This window comes from Castor canadensis, unplaced genomic scaffold (genome assembly GCF_047511655.1).
Source record: "Castor canadensis unplaced genomic scaffold, mCasCan1.hap1v2 HAP1_SCAFFOLD_793, whole genome shotgun sequence".
In the NCBI taxonomy this organism is placed as follows: domain Eukaryota; kingdom Metazoa; phylum Chordata; class Mammalia; order Rodentia; family Castoridae; genus Castor; species Castor canadensis.
In genome coordinates, this window is record NW_027395448.1 from 1,894 (window position 1) to 24,476 (window position 22,583).

The window sequence follows — 22,583 nt, forward strand, 5'->3', positions numbered from 1 at the left end:
TTCCTGTCTTTCTCAGGACATTTCAGGGACTTTCCAGGAACTGGGACAGAGGCCAGCCAAGTTCTTTGTATATATACAATATGTGTGTGCTATATATATATCTATATATATCTATATATGTATAGCAATATCTACATATATATATATATATATAGCAGTCACAGTTCTGTGTTCACAGTCATGGCAAAGGACCTGACCTAGAGTTGCTGCATAGCTGGCTAGTGCTGTGCCTCAGCTACTCATAAGTAACAGGTCCCTCTATGTTGTAGTGGCAGGTCTAGTAACTGTCGGCCTAGTAGTAGTTGATGAGTTAGGATATTAAGAGATGACAACAAATATAGTGGGTTGGGAAGATCTGTGACTTATGTTGTTAAGAAAGTGGTGCTACTGATAATACTGTGATTTGTTGCTTATCTTCATGGTGGGAAGAGGGTGCTGTATTTCAGAAGGAGGTAGGAAAAAATGAAGATGGAGATTTTCTCCTATTTAAATCCATGGTCCTTGTGAATTTTGTCCATGGTTTAAGAGCTCAGTTATTAAAACTTGGTATTTAGCTGTTAGTGGTTTAAACTCTTCAGTGATTTTGCTTAAATTGATAAAGAGTTTGGGGCTCTGAGGACCTTAAGATATCCACTTGGTACATATGATAGCTGGTTTTCCCAGATCTTAAATAACTGAGCATTGTAATTCCTTTACTAGAATTAAGGCATTCTTTTTTCTTTCTTGCAGTGTTGGGAATCAAACCCAGGGCTTTACACATGCAAAGCAAATATTCTGTCACTGATCTGCATCCTCAGTCCTGACTAGCCATGTTAATCTTTGGAACATTTCTAATTGGAATTTCTAATAACTTCTTTCAGATATCTAGGAAGGTTGTGAATTGATTTTTTGTTGTTGTTGTGTATTGGGGTACATTGTGACATTTACAAAAGTTCTTACAATATATCATAGTTTAATTCACCCCTTCTACCATTCTCCTTTATTCCCTCTTTCCCCAGAAGGTTGTGAATTATATTCCTAGTGGATTTTTTTTTCTAGAATTACAAAATGTAAAACTATTGAGACTTTTTTCTCTTCATTTTTTTGTTCAGGAATTTGCACTTGGTAGGCAGACACTATTGCTAAGTCATAACTCCAGTCCCAGCCCCCCCACTATATTGCCTAGGCAGACCCCAAACTCCTGGGGCCAAGTGTTCCTTCTGTCTCAGCCTCCCAAGCACTTACCTTTTTGTGGTAAAACTTTTTTTATTGAAAAAATCAAAATGGACTGCAGATCATCTGTGTACTCACCATCCAGATTCAGAATTGGAAATATTTTGCCACCTTTCCTCGCCTACTTTTAAAAATGACTCAGGAATAGGTTACATACTTTTAATCACCTCTTTGGTAAACCCCTGTGTTGCTATGGCCAGTTACTCTCCTTCCTCCACTGACTACCGCCCTAGACTTTTTTTTTTTTCCTTTGGCAGTACTGTGGCTTGAACTCAGGGCCTCACACTTGGCTAGGCTTTGCTAAGCAGATGCTCTGTCCCTTGAGCCATTCCACCAGCACCCCCTCCCCCTAGACTTTTTATTTAAATCATTTATTCATATGTGTATACATTGTTTGGGCCATTTCTCCCCCCTACCCATCCCCTGCCCCCTCCCTTCCCCCCTCCTCCCTCTCCCTCCTCACCCCCCTCGCTTCCAGGTAGAACCTGTTCTACCCTCCTCTCCAGTTTTGTTGAAGAGAAGACATAAGCAATAATAAGAAAGATAGAGCGGTTTTGCTAGTTTGAGATAAGGATAGCTATACAGAGATTCCTAGCATTGCTTCCATGCACATGTATGTTACAACCTGAATTGATTCACCTCTACCTGACCTCTTCACTACTTCCCAGTCACCTTCCCATAGTGACCTCCGTTTTAAGGTTAATATATTAGTTCCTGTACAGTGGGCACATCAAACACTTTCACGTTTTGGGTTTCCTACCTTTCCTTATTCCTCCTGTATGTATTCTCTCCTTAGCATGTGACCCATGTTCACTAATATTACTGCATTTGTTTTAGCTCTAAAGTCTGCATATGAGGGCCTTCTGAGCCTGGCTAACTTTGCTTAAGATGATGTTCTCCAGTTGTATCCATTTAGTTGTGAATGACAAGATTTCATTCCTCTTCATGGCTGAGTTAACTTCCATTGTGTATAAATACCACATTTTCTTAATCCATTTGTCAGTGGTGGGGCATCTTTGGCGTTTCCATAACTTGGCTATTGAGAATAGTGCTGCAGTAAACATGGGTGTGCAGATACCTCTGGAGTAACCTGAGTCACATTCCTTTGGGTATATCCTTAGGAGTGGGATTGCTGGATCATATGGCAGATCTGTGTTTAGTTTTTTTTAAGAAGCCTTCATATTGTTTTCCAGAGTGGTTGTACTAGTTTGCATTCCCACCAGCAGTGTTTTAGGGTTCCTCCCGCCCCCTCCCCCAACATTTGTTGTTGGTGGTGCTTTTGATGATAGGTATTCTAACAGGGGTGAGGTGGAATCTTAGTGTGGTTTTAATTTGCATTTTTGGCCAGGGATGGTGAGCATTTTTTCATGTGTTTCTTTTGCCATTTGGATTTCTTCTTTTGAAAAAGTTCTGTTTAGTTCAGTTGCCCATTTCTTTATTGGTTCATTGATTTTGGGGAAGTTTAGTGTTTTGAGCTCTCTATATAATCTGGTTATCAGTGGTTTGTCTGATGTAAAGTTGGCAAATATTTTCTCCCATTCTGTGGGTGGTCTCTTCAGTTTAGAGACCATTTCTTTTGTTGTGCAGAAGCTTTTTAATTTCATGTAGTCCAATTTGTCCATCCTTTCTCTTAGTTGCTGGGCTGCTGTGGTTCTATTGAGTTTTCTGCAGGCAGATAACCACTTTCCCCAGCAACATTTGTCGAAGAGGCTATTTTCCATTGTATGTCTTTGGCGCCTTTGTCAAAAATAAGTTGGGTATAGCTGTGTGGATTCGTATCTGGGTCCTCTATTCTGTTCCACTGGTCTTCATATCTGTTTTGGTGCCAGTACCATGCTGTTTTTATTGCTATTGCTTTGTGATAGAGTTTGAAGTTGGGTATTGTGATACCTCCAACATTGCTCTTTTTGCTCAGTATTGTCTTGGCTGTTTGCTGTCTCTTGTGTCTCCAAATGAACTTTAAGGTAGATTTTTCAATCTCTGTGATGACAGTCACTGGGATTTTGATGGGAATTGCATTAAACATGTAGGTTGCTTTTGGTAATATAGCCATTTTTACTATGTTGATTCTACCAATCCATGAGCACAGGAGATCTTTCCATCTTCTGTAGTCTTCCTCAATCTCTTTCTTCAGGAGTTTGTAATTCTCCTTGTAGAGGTCATTCACATCCTTTGTTAAATTTACTCCTAAGTATTTGATTTTTTTTTTTGAGGCTATTGTAAATGGAATTGTTCTCATATATTCTTTCTCAATTTGTTCGTTGTTGGTGTATAGAAAAGCTAATGATTTTTGTAAGTTGAGTTTTGTATCCTGCCACATTGCTGAAGCTGTTTATGGTGTCTAGGAGTTTTGGGGTCTTTGAGGTATGGGATCATGTCATCTGCAAATAGGGATATTTTGGCTGTTTCTTTACCTATTATATTCATTTTATTTCTTCTTCTTGCCAGGTTAGGAATTCCAGGACTATGTTGAATAGGAGTGGAGATAGTGGGCACCCTTGTCTCATTCCTGATTTTAGGGGAAATGGTTTCAGCTTTTCTGCATTAAGTATGATGTTGACCATAGGTTTGTCATATATAGCCTATATAATGTTCAAGTACATTCCTTCTATTCTTAGTTTTCTTAGAGCTTTTATCATGAACTGGTGTTGAGTCTTACCAAAGGCTTTTTCTGCATCTATTGAGATGATCAAATAGTTTTTGTCTTTGCTTCTGTTAATGTGCTGTATTACATTTACTGATTTACGTATGTTGAACCACCCCTTGCATTCCTGAGATGCAGCGGACTTGATTGTGGTGAATGATCTTTCTGATATGTTGTTGGATTCAGTTTGTCATTATTTTGTTGAGGATTTTTGCATTGATGTTTATTAAGGAGATTGGCCTACAGTTCTCCTTTTTGGCGGTGTCTTTGTCTGGTTTTGGAATGAGTGTAATACTGGCTTCATAGAATGTGTTAGGCAGTGTTCCTTCCCTTTCTTTTTTGTGGAAAAGTTTAAGGAGAGTTGGTATTAGTTCTTTAAAGGTCTGATAGAATTCAGCAGAGAATCCAACAGGTCCTGGGCTTTTCTTTTTTGGGAGAATCTTTATTGCTGCTTCAATTTCGTTTTCTGTTATAGATCTATTTAGGTGGTTAATATCCCCTTGGTTCAATATTGGATGGTCATTAGTATCTAGAAATTTGTCCATTTCATCAAGATTTTCAAATTTATTTGAATATAGGTTCTCAAAGTAGTCTCTGATTCCCTGGATTTCCATGGTGTTTGTTGTTATCTCCCTTTTTGCGTTTCTGATTTTACTGATTTGGGTTTTTTCTCTCCTCATTTTAGTCAGGTTTGCCAGGGGTCTGGCAATCTTATTTTTTCAAAGAACCAGCTTTTTGTTTCATTTTTGTATGGTTATTTTGGTGTCTATTTCATTAATTTTGGCCCTTATTTTTATTATTTCTCTCCTGCTTGTTTTGAGTTTTGCTTGTTCTTGTTTTTCTGGGAGTTTGAGATTTAGTATTAGGTCATTGATTTGAGATCTTTCTGTCCTTTTAATATATGCAGTCATGGCTATAATCTTTTGTCTTATGACTGCCTTTGCTGTGTCCCATAGGTTCTTGTAGGTTGTGTTTTCATTTTTATTAACTTCCAGGAACCTTTTAATTTCCTTTTTTATTTCATCAATGACCCACTGATCATTAAGCAATGTGTTACTCAGCTTCCAGTTGTTTGCGTATTTTCTGCTGTTGTTTTTGTTGTTGAGTTCTAGTTCTAATGCATTGTGATCAGATAGAATGTAGGGGATTATTTCTCTTTTCTTATATTTGCTGAGGCTTGCTTTGTGCCCTAAGATATGATCAATTTTGGAGAAAGTACCATGGGCTGCCTGGAAGAATGTATATTGTGCAGATGTTGGATGAAATATTCTATAGACAACAGCTCGGTCCATTTGATCTAGGGTATGATTTCTAGAATTTCTTGATTGATTTTTTGTTTGGATAACCTATATATTGGTGATAGGACCCCCCCCCCACCAGACTTTTAAATAGATGCTTTCTACATACAGAAAATTGAAACTATAGCTGAGTGAGTCAAGCCACACACCCTCCATAAAGATTCATTTGTTAACTAGCTGTACAAAGTACGATTGTTTATTGAACCATTTGAAAGTTGCATTAAATTGCAGACATTATGACATTTCCTAACATAAGGAGACTCTTTTTTTTGCATCACATATTTAAGAAAATTATTCCTTCTCTAATAACTATAAATGTGACTAGTCCCTATAGTCACATTTTAGCCATGCACCCTTTTGCATGTAATTGTTTGCAATAATATACATTCCTCCCACCATGCTATAGTTAGATTCATTTTCTCTCAACACAAAACACTTCTGTGATCAAGTTTTTGTTTTTTTTTTTTTTCCCCTCCGCTCTCTGCAACACCAACCAGTTGTCTGTTTCTTTGTGGATAACAACTGATTGTCTTAACATTTAATTCAGTTCTGACACTGTCTACCTATAAACATCATTAGATCCCACAAGATCACTCTACTTCTGTGTCACTCACAAATCCAGGTCGTTCTGTGTTTCTGACCCACTGGATATAAATTAGGGATTCCCAAGACCTACCTTCCAAGTCTAATAATTTGCTAGAATGGCTCAGAGAACTCTAGAAAAGTTCTGGAGTTACATGCTGGATTATTGTTTTATTACAAAGCTTCCATACCCTCTCTAGGCACTTCCATGTGCTCACCTAGTTGGAAGCTCTCTGAACCGAAAGCTCTCTGTATAGGTTGTTTAAGGGTTTTATTGAGATCTTATTACTTTCCTAAGTCATGGGCACATCATTGGCCCTTTTCCCCTCTCTGGGTGTTTGGTGCTGAATGTTCCAAACCTCTAGTCCTGGTAGTTGGTTCTCCTGGTGACCAGCATCCATCCTGAAGCTATTCAGGGAGTCCTTAGCCCATCAATTATATCATTAGCAAAAAGACACCACTTACATATTCTAGGGTTTGGGGAGTTGTACATCACACCTGTTGAACCTTGTGATACCAGTTTTAAAACAACTTGTTGATAGCCCAAACTTCAGTTTATACTTGCTGGTTTTTAATTGTATGCCTATATACTTTTTCATGGGTGATTCTGGTGTTAAGATTTTAAGATTTACTGTTTTTGTTTAAACAGTTACAGAAATGTATTTTCTTTGTATAAATAGCGTTATTAGTAGCAGTTGGCAACAGATCTTTGATATGTAGCTTTACTTCATGCTAACTTCATAAGTTATACTGCTTTTATATCAGAAAATTTGAAATACTCATTGTTTTGGAGACAAAATACATTGTCATTGATTTTGTGGTACCCTATCCTTTATGGGAGCAGTTCATGGTTATTTTTAAAATAGGAAACTTATTTCAGCAGCTCTACTTGGAGTTTTGAAGTGTGAATGACCTTGATTGACCCGGTTATTGTAAATTCTGTGCTGCCTTTTTTGTTTGGCTTTGGTCGTACTGGGTTTGAACTCAGGACCTCACACTTGCTAGACAGGTGCTCTACCACTTGAACCACTCCATCAGCCCTTTTTTGTATTGAATTTTTGAGATAGAGTCTGCTGAACTATTTTGCCCAGGTCTGGCTTTGAACTGTGATCCTCCTGATCTCTGCCTTCTCATGGCATGAGCCACCAGCACCAGCTGACCCTTACACAGAAAGGTAGATCAGCCGGGTGCTGGTGGCTCAGGCCTGAAATCCCAGCTGCCCAACTTTTTATTACAGAAATTTTTGAACTTAAACACAAGTTCAAAGAATAATACTAGTTAACATTTATGTGCCCTTCACCTAGTTTAATAATGTTTTGGCATATTCACTTTATTCCTTGTGCATGTATCATTTTCATTCTGAGTCATTTCACATTAGCTTGTAAATGATCATGAGTCGAGTTCTGTAGACATTTCAGTATGCATTTCCTGAGAGTAGGTATATTCTCACGATAACCAATGTCCTTGTTGTGCTTTTAAAGTTTAATAATTCCATAATGTCTAATATTTAGTCCGTATTTTCCCAATTGTTTTTTATACCCTGCCAACCCATCTGTTGAGTTTACTCATTGCATTTGATTGGGTCTTTTTAGCTCCTCTCTCTCTTACCTGTTTTCTTTTCATTTGCAGTGCTGGGGATCGAACTTGGCCTTATGCTTGTCAGGCAAACACTCTACCATTGAGCTAAATCCCCAAGCCCCATTCCCCCGCTTTTTAATCTAAAGTGTGTCTGCATTTTTTTTAATGACATTGATTTTGAAGAATATGGCTCATTTATTATGTATAAACTTCCTCTTTTATGAATTTGTCCATTTCATCATTGTGTTGACCAGATTTAGGTAAAATTTTCTTGTGTTTTTGAGACAGGATCTTTATGTAGCCCAGGCTGGCCATGAACTCATCTTCTTATCTCCGTCTCAGGAATTCTGGGATTTCATGGGGAGGGGGTGTAATGACATGCCACATGTATCCTTGGCATAGGTAAAATACTCAGCATTATATCAGGAAGCTGATAAAGTGAGCTTGACTCCCTGTTAGTGGTGCTAACTTGATATCCCAGTAAGGAGAAGCCAGTTCTCTCCATTGTAAAGCAACACTTTGCCCTTCATAGTTTGCAAGCAGCCTATTCTAGCCACCTTTCACCATATGGTTTTGCACATTTTTAAAATAGAATTTTTATTAGGATATATTCTTTGTAGGGGGGATTCAAAGTGACGATTTCAATTAGACTTAAATTGTACATTATTTACATTGCCCTTATCATCTCTCCCACTCACCCATGGTTTTGCATTTTTTATGAATCTGAGAATAAGCTGTTTCTGTCTCTTTTTGAATCCAGGACCTCATATGCTAAGCACTGCTACTGAAGTATACCCCCAGGTACTGGTCTTTATTTTTTATGGTCTTGTGATTAAACTTCACTTGATACAATTTTCCATAGCACTTGGGAAGAAAGTATAATTTCCACTGTCCTAAAAACAATGAGATTTTGCTATCAGCATTTAATGTCTTTTTTATTTTGGCAGCACTGGGGCTTGAACTTAGGGTGTCACACTTGCTAGGCAGGTTCTCTTACCACTTGAGCCACTCTACCATTCCTTTCCTGTCAGTATTTAAAACTTAAAAATTCCCTCAGCTTTTCTTACTGTGTTAACCACTTAATAGAATAATTTAAGGTAGAGATGGTGTATGTCGTTTTAGAAAGCTTGAATGTAAATTAAGTTTAACTAGTTTTAATCAAAAGAGAGCTTTGCTTTAAGGATGCTCTAATTCATCTGATTTTTCAAAGTATTATATGGCACCTGTTCAGAAAAACTAGGGGTTTATTAATTAGCACTGTTTTCCTTTTGACCTCTGCATTTCCTCCTGGTTTTAACAGGAGTTGGGATAAGATTAAACTATTAATTGTAACTCAAGAAAATGGGGAAGAAATTTTGCATTGTTATATTTATTGTTCAAAGTCACCTTGCTTTTCTTCTCCTACTACAACTCTTTCCAATTTCTGCTTATTTAATTTGGGATAAATCGATGTAGTTTTGTAAAGAACAGCAGGAAAAAAAGAGGGTGAAGTCTTGGGATAATTTTTTAAAGTTGGGAAATACATCGTTTAATGTATGCTGATGAAAATATTTTATTGGTGAGAGATGTGCAAAAGACAAGGATGGGATTGGTTAAATAAGTGGCAGGGCTGAATTTACATACTCAGGAATTAATCTGTAGTACTGGAGCAAAGGGTCACTCTGGTGGTGGGACGGTCAGTAGTTCTGTTGTTTCTGTTTTCCTCGCTAGCTAACAGCAAGCCTGTCTGCTGAGAGTATGAATAGTATTGCTGGACTCTTACTTGAGATACAGGGTGATAAATTTGAAGTGAAATTTTACATGTTTCTTATCCATTTTTAGTGTTTTAGTTGCAAGCACAGTAGAAGAGAGCTGGGTGGAGGAAAAAAGTGGGAAATTGAGCACAGCACGAAGTAACCATTGTGGTTGTGATAGATCATTCCAGGAATCTGAGTCAGAAATAAGGCACTTAAGTCCTTCAGGGACATAACTTTTTTTCCAATAGAAAAAGGTAAAGATTGGTTGTGTTAAATCAAAATTTAAAAACCAAGAGATCTCTGAAATAAAGGGTTTGCAGAGACTAGTCCTGGACATATTGTCTTCAGCCACTAGCATTATGGCCATATAGCAGTTGGAAAATATCCACCAGATGTAAGAAGCCAGTGTGTTTTTCCCAGCTGTGGAAAGTTCTTTGTGGAGTACACCTCTGTGTTTGACTGCCAGAAAGCCATGCAGGGCCTAACTGGCCACAAGTTCGCCAACAGAGTGGTTGTCACGAAATACTGTGACCCCGACTCTTACCACCGCAGGGACTTCTGGTAGAGGCGGCTGGGGGAGGATGGGGGCAGGGCTGGCTGGGGGCTTCTCCCACCCCCCCCTTTCCCCCTCTGAAGATGATGGGCAGAGGAGTGACAGCTGAATGACAGCCGGCAGCAACTGGAATGGCAGCAATTAAGGGGGGGGGTGGGTGGTGGGTGGGGGTTAGGGCAGGGAGGGGACTGGGGAAGTGCACACAGGCCCACACAGACACATGCACCCAACACAGACACAGAGGGAAGGGGTTGGGATGGGGACCGGGTGCACAGCAGGGCGGGTAGGACCCCATGGCCCCTCCCAAAACAGCCTCCTTCTCCCTTATGCCCCTTTTCTAACCCCCCCCCTTTCCCTATGGTAGGAACATAGTGTGTTTATATTTTATGGCCAAACTATTTTGAATTTTGTTGTCTGGCCCTCAGTGCCCTGCCCTCTCCCTTTGCAGGACCACAGCTCCTGTCCTCTGGCTTCTGGTCCTCCCTGGTCTCTGCCTTGGTTTCTTAAGTAGTTGGTTCTCTCCTCTTTAGTCTTCCCTTATCTGCTCCCAGCCCTGTGGCCCCTGTCCCTCTCCTCCTCTCTGTGGCAGTTTCATATTTGCTAAGACAAATTTGCTCATTAAACATTTTGTTTTATTTAAAAAACAAAAAGTATGTGGAGAAGAAAGTATAAATTGTTTACAGTAGACCTACATTGGCTGTACATCAGAGGGTCCAGAAAACATGAAGTGGCCAGCATCCTGGGATAGGATGATTCCCCTAAGAAGCGCTTGTTGTTTCCTGGTTGGTTGGTTCTGCAAGCGGAATGTGATGTTGCTGTAACAGCTAATCTTCAGCATACAGGAAAGAAATGTGGAGCAGTTTTTTTTTTTTTTCTTTGTTGGTTAGCCCAAAGCTGTCAATGTAAGAAAATTTTCCCTTATCTCTTCCTTTCCTTCATCCTCTTCCCTGTAACTTAGGACATATCAAAATCCTTCGCATCAGTTGCATCAAAGAATTGTTGAGTGGGAAGATTAGTGTAAGAAATCGGAATGATCAGAGGTGGTTTTGAGTGTGGGACACTTGAAGTAAAGATATTATTGGAGGTGCTGCAGTTACTAGTGACTAAAAAGGTCTAATTTGTGACAGTAGATGTGACAGTGGAAATAGGCAACTCAAGTATGGCAGGTACTTTGAAGGGAGGATGTCTAAAAGTCCAGGGGACAGTGTTGAATATGTATGGATGTTGGGGTTGCCAAGAATGTTAATGGGAGTCTTGGTGGAAAAGAAATAAACTAGGTATCGAAGTCAATAAATGTGTGCAGATGACTAGAAGGTCACCTATTAGGTGAGGGCTGTACCAGAAAAGGAATAGTAGTTAGTACTAGTGTGTGTCATGGAGATTCATGTAGGAGAACTTGTGTAAGGATATGCAGTGAGAAATGTAAGCAACCACTGTTAACACGGAGCTGTAGGTGGGGAGGGGCCTGTGATGGTGGTAGACAACATGTTACTCTTGCAAAAACATTTTGCAAGATCTGGAGAGATTTGGGCAGGAAAGGAAAAGAGGTGATAAGGGTCTCATTGGATAATGTTAGTGTGGGAACAGGGCTGAACGAGGCAGGCTGAGAAGTTTTAAGTTTGTGGCGTTGAACCAGTTAATGAGAATTTGGGGAGACTTACTGTCCTGGGAGGACAGGTTCTTGGAGAAAGGTGGGTAACCAGCCAATTGTCCTTGGTAGCCTTCATCATAGGCATGCACTCTGTTGGTGGGTAGGATGGGGAAGCAGGTTGGGTGTAGCTCTTACGCCTTCAGAAACACTGGAGCCCTTGCTTAAACCTCACACTGGCAAGTGCTGCCTCTAGAATGGGTGCTCTTCCTGTGTTTTCATCTATACTACTTATTGTTGTTTGACATAGAGCTTATTTTGCTTTTTTAAAACCATGCTGGAAGTTGAGGCCAGGGCTTTGCATCTGCCAGGCAAGCTGTCCAGTACTGGGCCACATCATCAACCCTGCTTTCTTATTTGTTTACGGTTTACTATCTTCCCTCCAACCTAAGTTTCCAACACTAAGCACTTAGTGGATATTTGTTGAATTAATTATAAAACCATTGATTTTTAATCTATTTTTATTCAATGATTTTTAAAAAGGCTTATGTATTTTAGTACGGTTATGTTTTCAAGATAGGTTATCGATAAATTGCTTAGGCTGACCTCAACTTCCTGGACTCAACTCTTCTAACTAACTCAGCCTTTGAAACTTCAGGGACACTGCAACTCCTGGTTAGTTTAGAACTTTTACCTTTAAAAAAAAAAAAAAAAACCTAAACTGAGCCAGGTGCTGGTTGTTCACCGGGAGGCAGAGACCAGTTTGGTCAAGGTTTGAAGCCAGGCCTGGCAAATAGTTCAAGAGAGCCTATCTTGAAACAAACCATCATAAAAAAGAGCTAGTGGAGTGGGTTAAATGGTAGAGTGCCTGCCTAGCAAACATGAGGCCCTGAGTTCAAATCCCAGCAATCCCACCCCCCCAAAAAAGTTAAACTGATTTCTCTCTCCTTCATTAGACATTTTAATCATTTTAATGATTTTTTATTATACTTTAGGTTTTTAATTAGGCATTGTGTAATTTTGTAACTTGTGAAAGATAAACAAATTATAGGCATTTACACAAAGGCTGGGAGCTGTGGGATGAAGCATCTTCCCCACAAGGAATAAGCCCTCAGTTGAAACCCCAGTACTGTCTAAAAAAAAAAAGATTAATACATGAGATCCAGATACATGCAATGAAATCCTCCCCCAACAGTATTGGGGTTTGAACTTAGGGCGTCCACACTTGCTAGGCAGGTGTTCTGCCACTTGAGCCATTCCACCTGCCCTCTTTCAATGAAATTTGTAGGTTTTTGGTGTGTATCGTATGAGAAATATATAAGAAAATATGTTTCATTATGTGGGCTATAAATTTCTGGAGCCAAGTTTAGTCTAAATGATAAAGCTGCTTTCATAAAATGACTTAATGTCTGTATGGGTGATGAAGTTTCTTTGATGTTCTCTGAAATTACTGGACTCTTTCCTTTAGTTTCTGCAAGCTTGGGAACAGAAAGAGAAAAGTGAAGCTTTGTTGGCTGTAATCCTTTCTCCTGTCTTTCACCCAGCTGTGCATCCCTCAGTGACCGCACACCCACACGCTGCTGTTGCTTGCTTTTGCACTCTGGCTTGTGGTTTAGTCTGGCGATGGGCTGTGCTAGACTAAACCTTTTCTGAAATCCCATCACCTACCTTTTGTGATTTCTAGCAGCAGAATGCATTAGGATATATTGGGAAATGTTTCAGTTGTCTCTGAATAACTTGGGTCTCGAAGATGTTCTTGGCTTCCTCTTTTAAAAGGTATGTTGCCTTATACCCTAACGCTTTGTCCAGTTTTAGGAATCCAGGTTGTAGGAAATACAGTTAATTGCTTTGAGGAAAAAGTACATTTTACTAATAAATAGTTTTATACATTTTATGTTATATTTAGTGACTCTTTAGGCATATTGCTGTCTTGATGCTCTAGTAATGAACTAATTCACTATTTTACAGAGTGCTTGTGATTCCACGTATTTTTGCTGAACTTGTAAAAAAGACACTTGGATGGTGGATTAACAAGAACACTGACATTCCGTGGAAAGTTTCAAATTGGAGAATATTGAATTTTCACCCTAGCAAGCAGCTCTGCTGCTCACGTAAATACAGATGAATGAAGACCCCATTCGGAAAGACACCTGGCCAGCGGTCCAGAGCTGATGCAGGTAAGCAGCTCAGCTCTGCATGTTTTAGTGTAATGAGCTTTTTGAAACAGATGCTTTCACATTACGTATCCCCAGAATACCTAGTGGTTTGCTATACTTGAAGCTTTGTGATTTCCAGTGTTTCTTGAAAAGGGAGGAATCACAGTAAATCCCTTTTTCTATATATCTTAGCAACTTACAGATACTTTGTATATTTAGCAAGTAAATTGTAAATATAAATAAAATTTATTTATAAAAGTACCTGTTTAATAGGAGTATAATAAAACCAAGAATTTTTTTTTTTTTTTGGTGGTATTGGGGTTTGAACTCAGGGCCTTTCATTTGCTAGGCAGGTACTCACACCTGAGCCACTTTACCAGTCCTTTTTTTATGTTGGGTATTTTCGAGACAGGGTCTTGTGAACTATTTGTCTGGGCTGGTTTTGAACCTGGAACCTCCTGATCCCTGCCTCCCACCCAAGTTGTTAGGATTGCAGATATGAACCACCGGCACTTGGTAATACTGAGCAGTTTTAAGGAAGAAAGATAAACTCAGTTCTTAGCGTATTTGAAGGGCTTTTACTGGTATTGATATGGAATGAATATCTAAGAGGAAATACATTAACTCTTGTTTGTGGTACACAACTAATACAAGAATAGACATTTAGATTTTACCTGAATTTTACCCTTCCCCAAAGATAAAATCTTGCAGGATACATCATAAAACAGATAGGTGATAACCTTCTGTGGTACTCAACTTCCTCCTCCATTTCAAATACGCATTTGAACATTGAGAAGTCAGTGATAAAATTGTCACGTTCTCAGATTCTGCCAGCATAATTATTATAGATCTGTTACTATGTGAGTTCAGAACTGTTACATTTTTATTTACTAGAAAAGTCACAAAGCCTCAGATTTCCGAGGAACTTCTTTTTGTTCCTCTTTTATAAAGATTTAAATGTTTAGATTTGTTTTTTATTTTTGCATTACTGGCATTTGAACTGAGGATCTCACACTTGCTAGGCAGCATTCTGACTTGAGCAACTTTGCCAGCCCCTTTTTTGTGTGTGTTGGTTATTTTCAAGATAGGGTCTCTCACAAGCTATTTGCTGAGGCTGGCTTTGAACCTCCATCCTCCTGATCTCTGCCTGTCGAGTAGCTGTGATTATAGGTGTGAGCACCCGGCTTCAGGATTTACTGCTGTTTTTTTTTTTTTCTTGGCAGTATGGGGGTTTGAACTCAGGGCCTCACGCTTACTAGGCAGGCACTTTACCAGTTGAGCCAACCCACCAGCCCAACCCACCAGCCCAACCCACCAGCCCGTCATTTTTTTAAGTCCTCCCTTTGTTAGGAAGAAAACTTGCCAATCAAGTGATAGAAGTAACTGAATCTCAACCAAGAGGTTTTTTCCCCCCCTCAAAGGGAGAGGTTGTTAATCTCAATAAGTACTTTGATCTCATGTTCTCTTATCCTTTACTATTTCTTATAGCATATGGCATAGAGCTAATGGCAAAGAAAGACCTATGCATTATAGTTGTTCTGTTGTTAGCTATTACTGCATAACAGTCCATGATGTTACTTCTTTTTTTCCCCCCCTACTGTTGGGTAGTTAAGGAGAGGATAGGGTGATTAATGTGCTTTTTATCCCCTAGTCTCATACAATCAGCACAACACAATACCTCAAGTCATCAAAATGTTGGAGGGGAAAGTATTTCTTCCCACCAGCAACCTAGTGATTCTACAGTACATACCAGCTGGGCACCCTCCACTTCAATTCCTTTTTTCTTTTTCTGATCTCTTTCTTTTTGTGGTACTAGGAGTTACACTCAGGGTCTTGCCCTTGGTAGACAGGCACTTTTACACTACCTGGAAATAGTGTCAGAACGGGCTGTAAATTTTTCCAGAACTCCGTTCTCAAAACTCAGGAAGCGCTAATGCTTACCTGCTTGTTATAAAGTATGTTACAAAGGATACAGCTTTGCATAGGGTAAGATATGTGGGAAGGGGCACAGAACTTCCATGCCCTCACCACCCTAAACCATCCTGCAGACACCTTCAGATTCTAAGCAATTAGGGATCTCTCCAAATTTAACTGTGTTGGAGTTTTATGGAAATTCTCATTGTGAAGGTATGATTGATTACATCATTGATCATTTGTGATGAGATTAACTTTTATCCCATTCTTTCTAGAGGAGAGTGGGGCTCAAAGTTCTAACCCTCACATTCTGTATTGGTCTTTCCATTGACAAGTCTCCCATCCTGAAGTCCCATCCAGCTTCTAGTCATTTCCTTAATATACAGAAGATAGTTTTACTACCTTAGAGATTCCCTAGTTTCTAGGAGTTATGTATCTGGAAACAGGATGACCAAATACATATTTCACAATATTACCATAGTATATCCTGTTTTGGGAAGATTGCTGACCCTGTGATCAGTATTGTTTATAAAGTTAAGGTTTACTGATTCTTCCTGTTAATGGGCAAGTGCTCTGTTGCTTTTAAATCTCTTTATCAGTTACTAATGTGTCTACTTGCAAATAAAAGAAAATTCACCCCCAAAAGGGGTTAAATAGTTTCTTGCAACCAGAGCCCAGGCAGGTATTCCAGAGTTGGTATGATGCCTCACCTATTCCATTAGGCAGTGGCGATCCCAAAGGCTTCCTGGCTCACATACCTGGGTGCTGGCTGGTAGAGCTCTAGGTGCTTCCTATCATGTCTGTTTTCCTCTGTAGGCCTTTGGGCAGTGGAACTTCTTATATAGAGTCTTCTGGAGCAAGTAGAACTCACACATGCTAATTGCTGCTTCATTCTGTTCACTGAGGCAGTCCCAAAGGCTCACCAAGGTTCAAGGAAGGGAACATGGACTCTGCTTGATGAGAGGAGTGTCAAAAGATCTGTGGCTGTTTTAAAACTGGCACAGGAAGATATGTTGTGTAGCTAACTTCAGTGTCTGCCACAGTCTCCATGCCTAACCCAGGCTTTGACATAGAGTGAGTGATCCATAAAAAATTGAAAATTAAAATCTTACATTCTCTATTTCTTTTGACATACTAGAGATTTCTATTTTGAAAATAAGGTTTATATAATTATGTTAGAATTTAATTGGTTACTAAAATAGTAGTTTATATAAAACGTAAGCACAGTGAGTAGCAAGTCTTTTCTGGTGGTGGTACTGGGAACTGTGAACTAAGGGCGTTGAACATTTGAGGCAAGTTGCTTTACTGTTGAGTTACATCTTCAGCCCAACAAGAACTATTATATGGTTTAAAAACAATTTTTTTTTGTATAGTAAAAGTTGCTCTTTCTGCTAGTTTACAAAATGTTCCAGTATTTCTTCTTCTGTGAAATACTTTAATTATACTGACAGGTACAGGGATTTGTAATGACAGATACCCATGTACCCAATACTTATATTTAGCAAATATTTTTGCCATTATATATTTTAAAGTTTTTTTTAAGAAAACTTTTTTTGCTAGCAGTACTAAGGTTTGAACTCAAGGGATTATCCTTGCTAGGTCGGCATTCTACCAATTGAGCCATGCCTCAGCCCTAGAAAACCTTTTATTTTTATCAAAGCAATAAAACTGTGTAGTTGAATAAATAGGTGACATTTTTAATTCATTTGGACTTTTACTTTCAAAACTGGTAAAAAATAATAGTATTCAAAGTTCTTTTGATCCTTAACATAACATCTCTCTCTCCTCCTGCCTCCTAATAAGTTTTTTTTGCTATGTAAATATTGAATGTTGTTGAGCCATGCAGTGAGGTCAGCCTAGGTTACATAACCAGACCCTGTCTCAGAAAACAAACCAAAATTTTAATAAGATAAGATAAAATAAATCTCAAAATATACCAGTCTTTATTTTCCCAATCCAGAGAACGGAGCTCATACCCACCTTACAGGAATATTGAGAAGATTGAGTAAAAGTGGCTTTCATACCATGTGCCTAGCAGAGTGGCTCAATGCAAGCCCTGAAGCTGTGTTCAAACCCCAGTACCACCAATTAAGTTATATATTAGTAGAAAGAAAGAATGAGCTGGCCGCTGATGGCTCACACCTGTAATCCTAGCTACTCAAGAGACAGAGATCAGGAGGATTGAGTTCAAAGCCAGCCTGGGCAAATAGTTTGGAGCCCCTATCTCAGTTGGAGGACAAGTAAGGTTAAAAGTGGCTTTCACACTAAGGGTGTAACCTGAAGACAATTTCATTCCTAGCATCACCACCACAACAAAAGGGAGTGGGATTTGTTTGTTTGGTTTTGGTTTGGGAGGGATTGCTTTTGTTTTTTCTGTTTTTTGAAAAATAGGTGCTCAGTTTGCACTCAACCCCACCTCTCTTGGTCAAGAAGACAGAGAAGAAAAAAAAAAAACATTTCTACGTTACCTGAATTCGTGACTCAGGAATCTGGGTCAGCCTGGCTAGCTCTTCTCTGATGCTGAAGCCAGGATACTGGTTCCTTTCAAAGGCCTCAATAAGGACCTTGTACTGCTCTTTGCTGAACTTGGTCCTCTTGCGTCTACCGCCTCGCTGGGGCGCTGGGAGAGTCGCGTGGTCTAAGAAGAGAAGGGACAGGGGACACTGAGCCTAGGCGTGGTCCACTAGACCATCAATCCCCTGCCGATTCCGTGTAGGACCTGCAACTGCCCCACAGAAAAGGATTTTGTTGTGCACAAAGCCCAGGCGACCGTTCCAGAGACTCAGTGCTCCCTCTGGTCGCAGCACCCTCTGCCGAATTCCAAGAAATAGACCCGAACTAGGGTGCAAGGACTTGCCACCACTCCCAACTCGGAGTTCCACCTTTTTTTTGTTGTTTTTGCAGTACTGGTCTTTGAATCCAGGGCCTACACCTTGAGCCACTCCACCAACCCTTTCTTGTGAAGGATTTTTTTCGAGATAGGGTCTGGGAACTATTTGCCCAGGCTGGCTTCGAACCACGATCCCCTGATCTCTGCCTCCTCAGTAGCTAGAATTACAGACATGAGCCACTGGTGCCAGGCTCACCTGCATGTCTTAAGACTCCACAAAAGTCACTGCACCCTGAACAGCTTGGCGAGCATTTGGAATGAAAAATGTAACTACAACCTTGGGGTGATGACATTGCTGTCTCGCTATGGTTGCCCCGCTGATCTCTAATTTGCTGGCTCAAGCGATCCTCCTGCCTCAGGTTCTCCATGATGTGGGATTACTTTATTGTGCACAAACATTGACCTGGGCGCGAAGGGATTTTCAACTCTTCTTTTACATTACATGTAGCCTATAAAACTGTGGCTCAGCCTATTAATCCTATCAACTTTTGTTCCTTGCTAGGCCCAAAAGACACAAACATTAAGAATTGCTAGCTAGGACATCGATCTACCATTTGATCCAGCAATACCACTCTTGGGGATATACCCAAAAGACTGTTACTCCAGAGGCACCTGCACATCCATGTTTATTGCGGCACTATTCACAATAGCCAAGTTATGGAAACAGCCAAGATGTCCCAGCACTGACGAATGGATTAAGAAAATGTGGTATCTATACACAATGGAATTTTATGCAGCCATGAAGAAGAACGAAATGTTATCATTCGCTGGTAAATGGATGGAATTGGAGAACATCATTCTGAGTGAGGTTAGCCTGGCTCAAAAGACCAAAAATCGTATGTTCTCCCTCATATGTGGACATTAGATCAAGGGCAAACACAACAAGGGGATTGGACTATGAGCACATGATAAAAGCGAGAGCACACAAGGGAGGGGTGAGGATAGGTAAGACACCTAAAAAACTAGCTAGCATTTGTTGCCCTTAACGCAGAGAAACTAAAGCAGATACCTTAAAGCAACTGAGGCCAATAGGAAAAGGGGACCAGGAACTAGAGAAAAGGTTAGATCAAAAAGAATTAACCTAGAAGGTAACACACACACACAGGAAATCAATGTGAGTCAATGCCCTGTATAGCTATCCTTATCTCAACCAGCAAAACCCCTTGTTCCTTCCTATTATTGCTTATACTCTCTCTACAACAAAATTAGAGATAAGGGCAAAATAGTTTCTGCTGGGTATTGAGGGGGGGAGCAGGAGGGGGTGGAGTGGGTGGTAAGGGAGGGGGTGGGGGCAGGGGGGAGAAATGAACCAAGCCTTGTATGCACATATGAATAAAAAAAAAAAAAAAAAAACTCTTTGTCCAGAAAAACAAGCAAATAAACTGAAATCAGGATATCTTAAAAAAAAAAAAAAAAAAAAAAAAGAATTGCTAGCTAGGTGGAGTGGCTCAAGTGGTAGAGCGCCTCCCTAGCTAGCTGGAAGTCCTAAATTCAAACCTCAATACTGCCCCTCCCCCAACAAACTTACACTTTGTATCATTCAATGTATCCATGGTTTCTTGTTGTTTGTTGCTGCTGTTTTTAAAAAAAGAGTTGCTAAAGCCAGGTCTCTAGCTACTCAGAAGGCAGAGATCAGGAGGATCATGGTTCCAAGCCAGCTGGGAAAAATAGTTTGCCAGACCCTATTTCCAAAATACCCAATACAAAAACAGGGATGGTGGAATGGCTCAAGTGCAAGAGTGATTGCCTAGCAACCATGAAGCCCTGAGTTCATAACCCCAATATCACCAAAAAAAAAAACAAAAAAACAAAATTGCCAAAAATCCCAATGTAAATACATATCATGGGAGATAAATGTAAATAAAGTCAAGGATTTTTATACATTGGCATTTGTATTTTCGGATGTAACCTGGGGAAGCCCCAAGCCTCCCTATGAACCTTGTCCCTCCCCTTTGTTGACTTGTGACTCAGTGCATGGCAGAATTTATTCAGAGAAATTAAATAGGTAAAATAGGAGACCCAGGAGAAGATAAGCTCCACCTGGCAGGCTTCCTCTTCACAGGGAAGAGTCAGAGAGCTCCCAGGAGAGCCGCCCACCCTGGAAAATGACACATTCACTTTCTTACACTCAGGACTTGACAGAAACCATTACCTGTGCCGCCTGAATTCTTCCAAGGTGGCTGTCAAGGTTGGGCTTGGATTTCTTGGCCTGTGTGTTAAGTCTTCCATGTCCAGCTCAACACTGAAAGTTACCCTGGGAACCACATCAGGCAAGACCTGCTGTTCACAAGACACCACCAAAGAGAAAAGTCCCCAGATCCCTAATTCCTCCCGCCAGCAAAGGAATAGGAGGCCAAGCACCCTGGGAAGGGACTCATTGTCTGAAGCCATGGCCCAACTGTGTTTCTGGTGTCCTCGATGACCAGGAGCCTCCATGGGAACAGATTGCCTCTCAGCAGCCAGCAGGCTTGTAAAAAGGCCTGGCGGGACCCGCCCAGTTTGCAAGGCCCACCTCCCAGCTCTCTTCTCTGGAAAGGGATGTTCCCAAGAGCACTCAAGACTCCTGTTGAGAGCACAGAGATTTTTTTCTTCATTTGCTTCCCCAGCCTTGCAGAGATATTAAAATTGAGCACCTCCAAGTTTGAGCTTCAAAAACATAACCTAAAGTCGCCTAGGATGGCCATAACGTGGTGTAGAACTCATGGTGAGCACTCTTAAGTCATCGGAGAATGATTGGGGTGCAGTCACAGAGGAATTGGGTAGAGACTGGAAAAGAAACTCTGTGCGTCCTGAATGTGCCCCTCCTGTTGGGTGCCTCCAACCCTGGAGGAGAGTGGGCTTCCTGGTGACACTTCCTCACTCAGTTACATGGACCCCTCCACTGTTTGTTTTCCTTACTCAGATCCTCATCATTATCAAACACCCTCCCTTCCCACACACCCAGTGACAGTTTCATCATGAAAGGAGCATCCAAACAGGGTGCATCATGCCTACCAGCCTCCAAGATGGCCATGAGTCCAGAATCAGATTTGTACCATATCAGTGCCCCACTTTCTTGAATTTGGGTGGGCTGATCAAGGCCAATGTTCTCAAGCAGTCAGGAAACCTAAAATACAGCAAGGACAAGACTTTGAGGACTTCACTTTGAGTGGAAAGGCAGAGGGAAAGACAGAGGTGAGTAGAGACAGGGTGGAGAGCTACACATCTGTTGTCTTATCTCACTTGGGAGATTGGCAGGGCAGGAGGTTAGTTACAATTGCATTTTAATGACCATCCAGTAGTCCCTTTCAAACTGCTTTAAAGCTTTATATTGTTTCTAGCTGGATTAATTTGCAAGTGAAATGTTTTGGGGCATCCAAATAAAGTCTTTTGGGGATTTCCTTAGAAAAACAAAGGAAAAAATTATTCTCACCAAAATCTATGTTGAGCCAATTTCAATATCAAAAGGAGCAGCTTTGGAAAGACATAGAGGGTTTGAGCAGAAGTCGGGTAGAAAACCATCCTCAAATGCTGCTGAGATGTACATTAGTGTCCCCCCACCCATGTCCCTTCAGTTTCAGTTAGTCGTTGTTCAATTAAAGCCTGAAAATTCTAGAAATAAACAATTCAGGAGGTTTAAATTGCACACCTTTCTGAGTAGCACCATGACATCTCATGCTGTCTCATTCGATCCTGCCCAGGGTGTGTCATTGCTTTGTCCAGCATATCTACACGTTAGTCCTTCAGGAGTCGTCCCAGATACCAGATCAGCTGTATGGGTATTGCAGTGGTAGTGGTCAAGTCCACCTTAAGTAGTAGCCTAATGCTATATTCACAATACCTATGTCATCCGCCTCCCTTCACCTTATCACATAGGTATTGTGTTATCTCACACCATCATGGAAGGAAAAGAGTAAGCACAGCATAAGATATTTTGAGAGAGAGAGACTACATTCTCATATTTTTCATTACAGTTTATTGTTATAATTGTTCACTTTATTATTAATTGGCATAGTGAAAATCTGTGCCTAATTTATAAATTAAACTTAATCCTATGTATGCATGGGTTGGAAAAATACATGGTACATACGTAGAGTTTGGCATGCTCTGCAGCTTCAGGCACCATTGGATGACCAGAATTCTGTACAGCTCCTTGCTGATAACCTCCTATCTGAAGAATATGGACGGGAACTCCAATCCATCTGTTCTTGCTCTGGTTTCCAGGAATTTTAGAAAACGGGAAACTGTGGATCTCCATTCCAGCAAGGTGGGAGAGGCAGCCCACAGACAAGAGTGCTGCCAAATTCCCTAGGTTTTTCAATGTTCACCAGGTCTTATAGAAATTATCTCCAAAATGTTGGGTATAGTGCACATGCCTGTAATCCTAGCACTCAGGAAACTGAGGCAGGACGATGACACCCTCTTCTCTATTTTATCTTCCTGTGGTCAAATA

The 22,583-nt window shown here is 40.4% G+C and overlaps 1 long non-coding RNA gene across 2 annotated transcripts; it reads left to right on the forward strand.

Annotated features, from left to right (window-relative positions):
- Positions 1-8,082: 8,082 nt before the first annotated feature.
- Positions 8,083-21,076, forward strand: LOC141420564 (uncharacterized). Of its 2 annotated transcripts, none has more exons than XR_012445085.1 (3): positions 8,083-8,115; positions 13,160-13,368; positions 21,054-21,076. It is a non-coding gene; the product is annotated as an uncharacterized lncRNA (long non-coding RNA). The 2 variants fall into 2 exon arrangements; XR_012445086.1 differs by lacking the exon at positions 8,083-8,115 and adding an exon at positions 12,484-12,967.
- The last annotated feature ends 1,507 nt before the right edge of the window (positions 21,077-22,583 follow it).